The 14221-nt window shown below is 37.7% G+C and overlaps 1 protein-coding gene across 1 annotated transcript in view; it reads right to left on the bottom strand.

The window, feature by feature from the left end:
- The window catches only part of LOC122791488 (NADH-cytochrome b5 reductase 2-like), a 289138-nt gene that overhangs the window by 252461 nt on the left and 22456 nt on the right, over nt 1–14221 (bottom strand). The gene's annotated exons all lie outside the window — the stretch shown is intronic.

Below are 14221 nucleotides of genomic sequence, written 5' to 3'. Positions count from 1 at the left end.
CATCCATCAGTAATAGGTGGGAGGATGCCTTGTATGCAAGACACAGGTCACCACTTAGCAGTCTGTAGTATACCAAGTACAGTGACAGGACTTTGAGTCTGTCCATGTAGGACATGTTGTTTAGGAATTGTGTCCTTTTAGTAAGGTATCTCTCTGAGTGTTGCATTAGTTTCATCTGTCTGCACAGATACAAGCCAAAGGGGGCATTATACACAATGACTGGCCTAATGATGGCTGAGTAAAGGGGGGCAATGAATCTCTTAATCTAGACACAGTCCCTTTGTTTATACGCTGTGCCATATAGAAGGACTTTTTTTACAACAACAGACATGTTGTTCAAAAGTTAAGTCACTGTCCACATTTTTTACACACATGAGCTTTTAGGGGTTTTATCAGGTTATTTATTAATGAACTTTATATTATACTTATATATTTATACTATTTAGAAAAAGGAATGAATTCTACACTGGCTTTACATTGTATAAATTTGATGTTGATCTAGTTTTGTGAACATATATAAGTATAAGTATGTACATTATTCAATATTAGTTTATTATTTTATTTTATTATTCATATATATAATATTTAATATTTTGATGTTTTATAATTTTTTGGAATTATACAATACACCGGAGTGATGCATTTATTATACAGTTGAATCTTTATTTTCTACTTAGACAAGTTTCTTTCTCTTGCTAATTTACCCACTCCTAGGATATAGGGCCCTTACTGAAACTGTGTGAAGAAGCAAATAGAAACTTAAAAAGGTAATAAATTTGCAGATTCACGAGTCATGAAATCAAACTTAAGTACTAAGCCTTTAAGTACCATGGTAGCTGACAACTTCCATTCAAAGGGCACGTATGACTGCTGATAATATGACAAGGCATACAGCAAGTACAGCAGATAAAGGGTTTAATAAACCAACACTTGCAGTAGCTAATGGATTTGGGAGCAAAGATACAGAAGGCAGAGAGTGTAGATGTGCCAGGGCAGAATACACCCTGTTAAACTCACACAAGTCTGCTTCCTCAACAATTGTTACTAATTCTTCAAGTTATGCTTATAAGAATGAAGTTACCACTGCAACAGAGAGAAATGATACAACTACAATGTGTATGATGAACAGCAGAACAGTGGGATATATCAAAGGGACTGGATTGTATACTGAACGGCAGAGCAGTAGGATACTTCAAAGGGACTGGATTGTATTCGGCAGAGCAGTGGGATACATCAAAGGGACTGGATTGTAATCAGCAGAGCAGTGGGATACATCAAAGGGACTGGATTATATACTGAACGGCAGAGCAGTGGGATACATCAAAGGGACTGGATTGTACACTGAACGGCAGAGCAGTGGGATACATCAAAGGGACTGGATTGTACACTGAATGGCAGAGCAGTGGGATACATCAAAGGGACTGGATTGTAATCAGCAGAGCAGTGGGATATATCAAAGGGACTGGATTGTATACTGAACGGCAGAGCAGTGGGATACATCAAAGGGACTGGATTGTATACTGAACGGCAGAGCAGTGGGATACATCAAAGGGACTGGATTGTACACTGAACGGCAGAGCAGTGGGATACATCAAAGGGACTGGATTGTATACTGAACGGCAGAGCAGTGGGATATATCAAAGGGACTGGATTGTATACTGAACAGCAGAGCAGTGGGATACATCAAAGGGACTGGATTGTACACTAAAGCTTCCCTTTCATACATGGTTGAAATAGGATAGAGACATCAAAATGGATTGTTACCAGAGAACTTCACCCGCTTATAGGACAAATATTTCAATAATACTAGACCCATTTTTGGTTAAGTTTATTTAAAACCATGATAAAGAGAAAATTCTAGCTGTGGCTATAGGGAAAATGAGAATCCAAATAGAAGAATAAGCAATAACATTTATGCAGACTTACCTTATCAAATGCAACAAGGAAGAACCTTTTCTGACACAATAATTAAGCTATGGCAAAAACAGATTAAATCAGCTTTTATTTTGCCTACCAAGCTAAAGACTGTGTGGGATTTATTACCTTTAATTCTCTCTTACAGAAGCAGAAGCTAGACACAAACTTCCATTTTAAGGGTTACTTAACTCCTTTTTCTGGATATTTTCACAATGCATTGCCTATTTGATTTTGAAGTTCATTTTGGACTTGTATCAAAATGCTGTTTTTAATACTTCTCTGCACAATTCCTGATTCAATTTCCTTCACATGGGTGTGGTGTGAAATATCTATTCTTATATCGCATGATGGATATACTTGACTTGAGAATGAAGGCATGTGTTTTCAATTTAACACAAAAAAATGCAAATTAGTATAACTACTGTCAATATCAATGGTGCACGTATGTTTTCAAAAGTGAAATTACTAATTATTTTAGAATTGTGTAATGAAGACATAATCTTACTGGAAGAGACTCATATCAATGATAACAGTCTGAATATATATATGCACACACACACACACACACACACATATATATATATATATATATATATATATATATATATATATATATATATATATATATATATATATATATATATATACATATAAATATATATATATATACACATATACATACACACACACATATATATATATATATACACACACACACACACACACACACACACACACACACACACACACACACACACACAAACACACATACAGATGCACACACACACACACACACACACTTATATGTATAAGAAATATAAAAGGATTGGAGTTATTTATGATACCTTTGGCACATCTGAACAACTGGTGCTATGATTATTATATACAACTTTTTGAAGGAAATATTAGCAAAGTATACTATGGGATGAAAGGGTATGTGTTAGCTAAAGCATTGAGCAATACTGAATGTGTGACAACAGGGACAGTCTACAGTACTTTCTCTGAATATCAATTGTTTCTGGACATTGTCTGCACAATCTTGTGAGAACTGTGTAATACTTCAGTTATTATAGGGAGAATTCAAATACCATATTAAATTCATCACTGGATAGATCAGTGTCCCCTAATAAAAAATGCATACCAAGTGAATCATGGGAGAATGTTGCCAAACTAATTATATCAAAAAGACATATCTGACACAAATGGAGGGAATTGTTATGACGTAAATAAGAGCAAAACAGATTAATACTGGGATCTTAACAATTCAGAGTCAAATTCCTTTAGTCATAAATGGGATGTTTTTAAGGCTACCATATATGGTATATGGGTAATTGGCAGATAAAGGAGAAAAAATGCAATAAAACCTTAAACATCAAGATAAGCAAATTGATGTTTTGAACACACTTGTATCAGTAAATTGCAGTAAATATACTATATTACGAAAAAGGTAACGTAAGAAAAACAAGATATGATTTATGTATGAGAAGTTTAAGAGTTAAAGCACTTTTTAAACACAGCCATATATACAATGATAACATAAATAAAATACTTTCTTCTCAATGTAGAAATGAAACCTCATTAAGGAAATAAAAGCTACAGAAGGAAAGAGTATACCTCTAACAGTGGTATAACTAATGTATTGATAGAGCATTTTAAATTGCTGTATAATACAGATTGAATGCAAAATGATTGGATATAGCAAGCTCCTAAAAAGGAATGTAATGACTTGATATTACTGCACAAGACATTACTGACCATATATATTTTTAAAAGACATAAAGGGCCATTTTAGATGACACAGAAAGAATTGATGGCATGATACTTTCTCAACTAATCAATTATATGATTATTCCATATTGGGAATTTATTAAAACTATGCAAGAAATGGAAATAATAAAAAGAAGATAGCAACATAAACCTATACCAAAACTGAAAATTGATTATTGCCAGAGCTATAAATAAGAAAAATTATGCATCAATTACATAAGATTCTGATAAAATCCCAGTTTGGCTTCTGTCCAGGCAGATCTGTGCAAGCAACTAACAAGTATTTACAAGCTATCATATTTAATTCCATAAATAGTGCCGGAAAAATGACTTACTAAAAATGATGTACCTAAGAGCTTTGCAGAAATGAATGGAATGCATTTTTGGAAAGTTTTTGAATATTGTGCCCTATAGCAAAAGGTAAGAACATTGATTCAGAAGTTATACATGAAAACACATGTTCACATAAAGTTTATTAGAGAAGTGACTAAAAATTTGACTCTGTTATCTCATATTAGGCAAAGCTGCTATCTTTAATTTTGTGGATGCAATAAACGCTTTATTATATGAAATCCATGACTTAGTAACAAGAGTAGATATTAATGGAATGCTAACTTCAAATGGTTCATATGGTGATGATATTGCCATTATTACTAAAAAATATCAAGAGAACATTCATAAGTGAAATAACCCTTATTCTTTTATTTAAAAATAGATATATTACTTATTATAAGTCAGAAAGATTACATTTGTGTCCATCTGAGTGTATTGAACAGATGGCTGTGCAAACCTTTATTCCTCAGGTGCAATGCCATAAATTTTTAGAGATAATCTATTTTGAATGTAGGGGAAAAAATAATAGCTACTTAAAACAATTACTGAGAAAAAATAAGATCAAATTTATTTCTGGGAATAACTGAGAGTTATCTTAGCTGGGACATGCCAGCATAATAATTATTTTTTTCTTCTTCTGATGATTGTACTTCCACTTCAGAATATGACACCATCTTTTTTAACATGGTACAATCAGATAAAGAGAACTACCTCCAAACTATTACAGAAAGGTGTTTTATCCCCGATACTATGGTCAGTAGTAGTCTACACTGCTATAAGTCAAGATGGGTTGGGAATGTCTGACCTTTTTCAAATGCAATGAAGTTTGTGTCTGCATAAATATGTTTAACACTGCCTGCAGGGAGATCCACACAAGAAGAACTATTAACTATTTGGTTAATAAAAATGTTAAAAGTTTATTATGAATGTACAATACAATTTAAGCAACTCCATTTATTCAGTATATTATAAGCCATACACACAACTGAGTGATGCTTTATCCCAAAGAGAGAAATTTCCATTGATGATAAGAAACATTGTGAATTTCTCTCTTTTGTATTTTTTTTTTAATATACAACCCCTAGCAGTGATAACATGAGATGAATATAAAATTCAAAAATTAAACACAATATTATATAATGAGGTACAACCCTTTTTAATAAAGTGTTCAATACTGATAAGAAATGTGTTTTGATTGGGAAAAATAAACAAGTTACTATAGCATATAAAAAATTAACATCAGTGGTATCAAATATTATTTTTCTGGAGGAAATAATATGGAAAATGCTATTAAAACCTAATCTGAGTCTGAGTCCAGGAAACAGAACATAATGAAATTGATGGAAGTTTTATATTTAAATTTGTAATCATCAATTCAATTTTTGTACACCATTCATTATTCTCCATACAGATTGCATCTTATGGGTTATTTGATGAATTCAGAATGTTTGTGTTATAACATGGAACACTTGGATATATTTAATTGTTTGTGGACATGGTCTCAAATAAATGAGTGTTGGAAGAGTAGCAAAAATTGGATTTTTTTACCACTGAATACTAATATCCCCTTGAAATTGTAATTTTTTGTTAGACAAGCTAGAAGGGTTTCCAGAATCCCTAAAAAAGCAAGATTGCTTTAGCAACCATGTTAACTAAAATTAGATTTATTTTAGAAAACTGAAAGAGCGCTCCACAACCCAAGTTATCTGTGTATTATGTTCACTCTCCTGGGATAATAGAGTTACTTACATTTTCTAAGGAGTAACTGGATTCTTCATCTTTTCTTTTGTCTTCTTTACTGGCTTTATGTCCGTTTTTCTTTAATTTTTATTACCTATGCATCATTTTGATTTTTTTTTATTTGTTTTTGATATGTGATGATCAAATAATGTTTGTAACATTAATCTCAATGTAAAATAACTGAAAAATGTGGGTGGGTTGAAGAGACCCCCCCCACACACACACACACACACACACACACACACACACACACACACACACACACACACACACACACACATACTCCCAGCATGGGACCTGCAGAGTAGCCTTTCCAGCTGAAAAATGTGTTTAAATATATACATTTTTAGATGTATTTTTAGAACAGTGTTTCTGTGTCACTTAGTACAAATATCCAGATTTAAGACCCACATTTCTATAACACATCTACTTTGACAGATCCAGCAGCTCTATTAATGTTAACTAATATAACATTTTACAGCAATATTATACAACTAAGGAACATGTTCATACTTAATAGTCCTTGTGTTATATCTCTTATAGGTTCATAGGATGGGAGGTTTTGGGAGAAATCATCTCTGTGTCTGCTCACTGCTGAGGCACAACAAACAAACTAATGGGCATTTTTTTTTTCATAGGGGGGTGGCGTAAGCCACAAAAATTTGGGCTAGGCTTATAAATGCCTTAGGGCAGATAGCCTAGTATAAACCTATGAACCTATGAACCTAATAGGTAGGTACTAGGCTATCTGCCTGAAGGCACTTATAAGCCTAGCCAGAATTTGTTGGCTTTCGAGGCCCCCTTAGATTAGTTCCCTGTGCCTCTGTCCAGCAGAGCTACTGAAGTGATTCAGAAGCAATTCACAATTGTGTTTAATGTTTACAGCATTTGGGTTTTATATATAGTGAAATCATTTAATTGAGATTATATAGCTCTTAGGTATGCTGTACTAAGTATTTCAAAGTAAGGCCTGAGATAGCCTACTGATGTTAATCACTGTTTAGAAAAAAAAAGGTCCACTGTCTCCATGTGCCATGCATATACTATATACTGACACCAGATGGTTATCAGCACTCCAGTGAAAAGGGATTATAACTGGATCTTCAATTATAACCAGCCTGTAAAACATGGAGAGCTGTCATTAGGCTGCAAAATAAATAAAAAGATAATGTTGCCATAGTGGTACTCATATGTATGAACCTCACTATTACAAGGGACTACTACAAGGGTTCATGTCCCAAGTACTCATTTGCTCAAATTTGTACAGATTTTCTTTCCTTGGATTAATTGTGGGAAAGCCTCCCCAGATCCCCCAGACCCTCCTTACTTATAGATAAATACTCTGAGGTCACACAACAGACACACAGGGCATGAGAATGTGCTTGTATTTAAGCAGATGAAATAGTGAGTGCTTGATATGCACGCACTTCAATTACACGTTAGAGGAAGCTTGTTATAGTAAGGTTCTTATCTGTGACCCTCCTTTTTTATAACCAAGTAAATTTCAGTCTGCCACACATAGCTTCATAGGCATATACTAGGCAAACTCCACTGTGGCCTTTATAAGCCTAGCCAAGCACCCAAAATGGATCCAGCAAGTTTATATGCTGACGTTTGAAACTCCAGTCAAGTCTCCCAAATGTTTCCTCTAAGTTTATATGCCTTAGAGGTTATTCTAAGGAGTATATGTAAGTTAGGGCAAGATTTATAGGCTGCCACTGTCCATTACAGACAAGGTATATTACCAGTTTCTCATCCACTGGTCCAGGTTTCTTTTGAATAAGGTTAGGAAAGAGCTCTGTTTCATGTAGATGGGAAGCTTGTTCCTGAGAAGGGGACTTGTTGGAGACAATACCTGTCCTATTTATGTTGCAAGAAAAACTGAAATCTCTACATCAAGTAATACTGATGCTCTTCATTTTATGAATATGCAAAGCACCCATCAGAGTAGGATCCAAGGATACCTTGTATGCCAGGCATAGAATGCCTCTAAACTGTCCATAGGGAATAAATACAGAGACATGACTTTCCGATTATCTGCATAGGAGATGCTGTTTATGCCCCACATTCTTTTTGCTAGGAGCCTCTTTGAATGTTCTAGGTGTTGCATGTGCCTGGTCAGGTGCATACCGAATGGGGTGTTGTACATGGTGATTGGCCTGAAGAGGGCCAGTGGAACTATGACTTCCATGGACCTAGATGTCACATCCTTCCTTATAAGCTGAGCAACATACAACAATTTCCTTACTATCTTAAGACACATTGTTCAAAAGCCAGGATATCTACATACCTAAATCCCTGATTTCTGGTTCTGCTCTTAGGGTGTGCTATCAATTAAGTAATTTCTAGGATGGCTGACATCCTAAAGGGTACAACCACACATGTGTTGGCATTGAGTTTTAAGCCATGGTATTGGCACCAGTCATTTGTCTGTGTTAGTCCTTCTTGTAGGATGTTAGTGACTTGGGGCATTCTATGACTTCCTCGTTTGCAATCATCTGCAGTCTTAGTCAGCTAGTGGTATTTGACATTAGCCTTGACTTTTGAGAAATAGATGCCAAAAAGGAGCAGACCCAACACACAGCCTTGAGGGATTTGGCTAGTGATCAGCCTCTTTCTGGAGGTGGACTCCACTATCCTAACTTCCCGGCTCCTATCTAAGAGCCAGATGGAAATCCAGTGCATAATATGGGGGTTTATGCTTATAGCCATGAGTTTGTTTACAATGATGGCATGAGGTATCGTATCAAATGCCTTTGACAGGTCAAGGCGGACAGTATGCACTGGTTTACTCTCATCCATTGCCTTGGTGACCCTCTCAAAGAAGTCCACCAGGTTAAGTAGTTATGATCTGCTGTTGACGAAACCAGATTTGGTTAGATCCAGTGTCTGAAAGTTTTCTACGTCCTTATTAATTATTTCCATGATAATTCTTTCCATGGCTTTGCATATAAGACTAGTCAGACTTATTGGTCACTATTTCCTGGAGTCTGCTGATGGTCTGCCCTTGTGTAGAGGGATGACCGTTGCTCCTCTCCATTTGCACAGCACAAAGCCTGCCTGGATATAATTCAACTGTGTCTGTAGTGGTCCTGAGAGGTCACATTTTGGGCTATGTAGGATGTATCCTGGGATATTATCAGAGCCAATTAATGCTGTGTTTTGTCCTTAGAGAGCATATCTTGGATCTGCTCCCTAGTGACAGTTGAGGGGTTATATTTGATGGTATTTCCTGGTATTTCCTGGGAGGCAGCTGAGGGGATTAAAACTGGGTGTCTTTGTCAGCCAGTGGATTTGCTACATCTTTTGGCTCCATGTAGATAGATCTGCTTACAGTCAGTTCTGCACATTGCAGTGTCCTGCCCTTGAAACTTCAGACATACCTAAACAGAAACTTGAAATGGGAATAGAAAAAAACATTATAGTGAATGTAAGTTCTTTTTGCATTTTGTAATTTTGAATTCTTAGAGATGTGTGGTAGATGCTCTAAAAATGCAGTCTGAGATGGAATGTTACATTCTTTTCATGTTACTGTAACAGACAGCAAATCAGCTGGCATATGTTTCTGGTCTGTCTAAATCATACTAAGGGAGTGAATAGTTATGTTGGCTACTTTGCAATAATACTAGAAAAACAACATAACAATGTCTGAGTGACCTATGACATAACATCCTACTGAAGTATTCAGAAGTACAAAAGTTCACTAAGTATGACTGCAAGATGGCAAACAGAGTTCAAGATGTGTCTGGTTTAATAGGTTAATAAGTTCATAGGTACATACTAGGCTAACAACCACTAGGGCCCTTATAAGCCTAACTGTGCAACCCGAATGTGACCCACAAATTTGATTTATATAGGACAGGATTTACTTACTGCCTCTGTCCATCAGAAACATAGGAGGCAGACCAGGGGTGAATTTCTGCTTACCCATCCATTAGTCCAAGTTGCACTTAAAAAGGGATGGGGAGGACTTCTGCTTCAAATAGATGGGGAGCCTGCTCCAGAGAATGTCGCAAGCAAAATTTGGGTCTTTTAATCCAGTAGTTCTGATGCTGTTTCTTTTGCAGATGTGCATAAGGTTCATCAAAACAACGTTCAGGATGCCCTGTATGCAGGCAAAGATCACCTCTCAGTAGTCTGTATGATACCGAATAATGAGACAGGGATTTGAGGAGATCCGTGTAGGACATTGTATTTAATACATGTATTCTTTTTGTAAGGAACATATGTGGACATTCCAGTTGCTGCATGTGTACGTTCAGCTACATAGTGAAGGGGGCATTATAGTTTATGATGGGTCTGATGAGGGCCAAGTACAGTGATATGATGATATCTCTGGACATCAATGACACACCCTTGCTTATAATTTGAGCAACATAGAAGTATTTTATTCCCACCCTGATCACATGCTGTTCGAAGGCTAGTTTAAACTCTACATGGGGTTCCAGATCCCTGACTAGTGAATCAACTTTTAAGGGTGTTTTACTGATGATGTAGTTATCTGGGGTGGTGGACTTCTCAAAAGGTACAACAATGCATTTCTTGATATTGAGTTTAAGGCATAGCTTTGGCACCAAGCATTTGTCTGTAGGAGACCTTCCTGAAAGGTGTTCTTATCTTGTGGGGAATCGATAACTGCTACAAGTTTGCAATCATCTGCAAACTTGATCAGCCAAAGATCATGAAACAATGGTTTTGACATCCAAGAAGCAGATGCCAAAGAAAAGTGGGACCAACACAGATCCCTGGGAGACTCCACTGGTGACCATCCTCTTTTTTGAGGTGGACTCACCAATTCTTACCTTCTGGGTCCTATCTTGTGAGACAGTTAGCATCAGGTTATACATGTTTAAAGGGGTTTATACCTAGTTCCGTACATTTGTTGACAATGCACGTGCATGGTATTGTATCAAATTCTTTAGACAGAAATAGGTAGGCAGTGTGCACCATTTTCCCCCAATTCATTGCCTTAGAAGGCCACCAGATTCAGAAAGCATGACCTTCCTTTGACAAAGGCAAACTGGGATGGAGGTCTCATATGTCCTTGTTGATAATTTATATGCTTTAGCAAATAAGACTAGTCAGACTAATGGGTCTGTAGTTTCTAGGATCCATTGAAGGTCCACTCTTATGAATGGGGATGAGTGTTGCAGTCCTCTATTCATGTGGCACAAAGCCTGTTTTAAGACTGCAGTTAAACCTGCCTCTATGCAGCCACTGACATGGTTGAACAGAATTTGTGAGAGCAATCTAGCACAGGCTGCTGTGTTTTCTGGGTTTGGGGGGACACTGAATTCTGACAATCCATCACTTAGTAAAAGGTAACATGCCTTTGAATAGTTCCTAACTGCTACTGCTTTTACTGGGATTATGGACTTAATATTGATTTTGAAGATGACAGTTTTGTGGCCAGACCTTACCAAGGAGGATGAGACATTGGGGGTACAGCATTCCCCCACATTTGTAAGCATGAAGTCTACCATATTTGTAAGCATTAGGTCCAAAATGTTGGAGACTCTAGTGGGTGTATTCACTATTTTGTGAAAGATGTTTGCATTTACGGAGTCCAGGAATCTCTGTGCCTGCAGATTTGAGGCTGTGTGAGATTTGCAGTCTATATAGGGGTAATTAAAGTCTCCCATGAATTGGGTGTTAGGTTGGATGGTAACTGTCTCCAATAGGACCAAGTATTCACTGTGAGCTTCTTGGGACATGGAGGGTGACCTATAGCTGTCTAGGATAGGATACGGGATTTTGTCTATGGTAATCAACATCTGGAGGAACACCAGTGTGACATCCTTTTTAACCACATTAGAGGTATGGTTGTTACTGATGTATACTAAGTAAGTGATTTCAAGTTACATAGAACACTTCATCAGACATGTAGACTTTATATGTCTGATGAAGCGTTCTATGTAACGTGAAAGCACTTAGTATACTATTTTTTGTGTGTTTTCCATTAAATATTTATCTCTGAGACTGTGGTGTTTGCTCATTAGTGTTTGGTTTTCAGTTTTGGATATTTCACTGAGGTACTTTATCTTCTGGCTGTTTTTTTTGTTTTCAAGTGTTACTGACGTATATTGACACACCACTTCCTTTAGCCTTTTTCTGTGTAGCTACTGGTCTAAAACTGTGGAAGGCACTGAAACCTTGCACTGCTAGGGTACTCTCTGCCACTTTAAACCATGTCTCGGTAACTGCACAGATGTCTACATTATCGAGTTGAAGAGGGCTTGCAGGAAGTGTATTTTTTTGTTTAGGCTCCTGGAATTGATCAGCAACACCCTGAGGTTCATTTGAGTTGATTTTGCTACGTCGGTAGATTTGTCAATTTAGCATTGCCAAAGAAAGCAACTACAGTGGGGTGGATAAAGTTTTAGCCAGTATTCAAAAGAGTATAGGGGAAAGGTGCAGACCATCCTTTGTAAAGCAACATGGTCAGTTAAACATGTCCTCCTAAGTTGACAACTACTGGACCCCCTTAGAATGACACCAGAAAGACAGCCAGTTGTTGCTCATATTGTGGTCATCCTAGGTGATGGTAATATGCTGCTCAATGCTAGGTTCATATCAGCCTGAGACACATAATCTGAAGACTCCATAATGTCTCCCTTCATATAGTTCAGGGAGGCACATCTCAGGCCATTTACATCTACATGGACTACGATGGAATCATACTGGTACCTGCGGCATAATGACTTGAGTATGTGCTTGATTTGGTGGATTCTGGCCCCAGATTAGAAACTAACAGTCATCTTCTCCTTCTTCAGCCTGGTTAGTGGGCCATCAGTACCCTGTTCAGCCTGGTTAATGGGCCATCAGTACCCTGTTCAGCCTGGTAAGTGGGCCATCAGCAGCTTGTTCAGCCTGGTTAGTGGGCGATCAGTACCTTGCTCAGCCTGGTTAGTGGGCCATCAGTACCTTGTTCAGCCTGGTTAATGGGCCATCAGTACCTTGCTCAGCCTGGTAAGTGGGCCATCAGTAGCTTGTTCAGCCTGGTTAATGGGCCATCAGTACATTGTTCAGCCTGGTAAGTGGGCCATCAGTAGCTTGTTCAGCCTGATTAGTGGGCCATCAGTACCCTGTTTAGCCTGGTTAAATGGGCCATCAGTACCCTGTTCAGCCTGGTAAGTGGGCCATCAGCAGCTTGTTCAGCCTGGTTAGTGGGCCATCAATACCTTGCTCAGCCTGGTTAGTGGGCCATCAGTACCCTGTTCAGCCTGGTTAATGGGCCATCAGTACCTTGTTCAGCCTGGTAAGTGGGCCATCAGTACCTTCTTCAGCCTGGTTAGTGGGCCATCAGTATATCAGCTTTCCTTATTTACTTATTTAGTAAATGAACAATGATATGCTCACATACATGTACATTTCATGTGAACAGCACAAGTAGCTGTAAGATTCTTATTTGTTAAAGTTGTATCATACCATTAACAACGTCCATGTCATCAACCTAGTTGAACATTGAGCCTTTTCTGACCACTGCTTGCATTTGGCTGTGGTCAACAGTGGTTTATGTCAGGGTCAACTGTTTCATTAGGAGTGATTTTGCAATCTCTGATTTGACTCCAATGTCTTTTCCTTACTAGGAGGAAATTCTTAGTTACACAATGACCACTTGTGTATGTGTTTCTCTTACTGAACAATGGGCTGGTCATCATTATGTCATTTGCCACAAAGAAGTCTTTAATTACCTTTCCTTCATTATTCATGTCGCCCCAACCATGTTAGTATTCAGCCCCCATTATCAAACCCAACTTACTTTGTCCCAATTTGTGAAGATGACACTTCAACTGTTGTCTGAATGCACTCTTTACCTTACTAACACAGCCCTGCTGTGGAGCATAAACTGAGATCACGAAGACAGCCTTGTCTTTACAAAAAAGTCTGAAGGCCATGGCTCTACCACTGGTAATTCTGATGGCATTCTCACTGTCTTCAAAACACTGCCTCTCTCTTACCAGAGTTCAATGAGTAGCTGAATCTGCATCCCAGGACAAGACACTTTGCTGCACAATTTTCCCATCTTGTCTACTGGTTATATAAAATATCCAGTCTCCTCCTTACCATCATGTCAAACTGTGTACATTCAGAGAGCCTATATTCAGTGTTGCAAGCTTTATTCATTTTTTTGCAGGTTGTTTGGTTTTATCTGTAGTTTTCTCTCAACAGCGTTATTGTAGTTAATGCAGTCTGGGCAAACAGACACTGACTAACCATTATCATACTGACCCAAGGCTGCTAGGCTTTATTATGGACAAACAGCCACCAGAAATGGTACACAGACCCTTGCATGGGGAAAGGAGTGCAGGCTGGGGTTTTAGGTAGTGAATGGGACAGAAGCTTTAGGTTTAGGGAGCAGAAAGAGGGGTTTGTGTTTATAGAGTGGAAAAGGAAAGAGTTAGGGAGTGATCAGTGAGTTTTAGATTTAGGGAAAAGGAAGGCAGTTTTAGATATATGCAAT

The sequence above is a fragment of the Protopterus annectens genome, chromosome 17.part0 (genome assembly GCF_019279795.1).
Source record: "Protopterus annectens isolate FY-2018-M chromosome 17.part0, PAN1.0, whole genome shotgun sequence".
Classification (NCBI taxonomy): Eukaryota; Metazoa; Chordata; order Ceratodontiformes; family Protopteridae; genus Protopterus; species Protopterus annectens.
The sequence above is the reverse complement of the archived record's forward strand: the minus strand, read 5'-3'. Positions and strand labels throughout refer to the sequence as shown.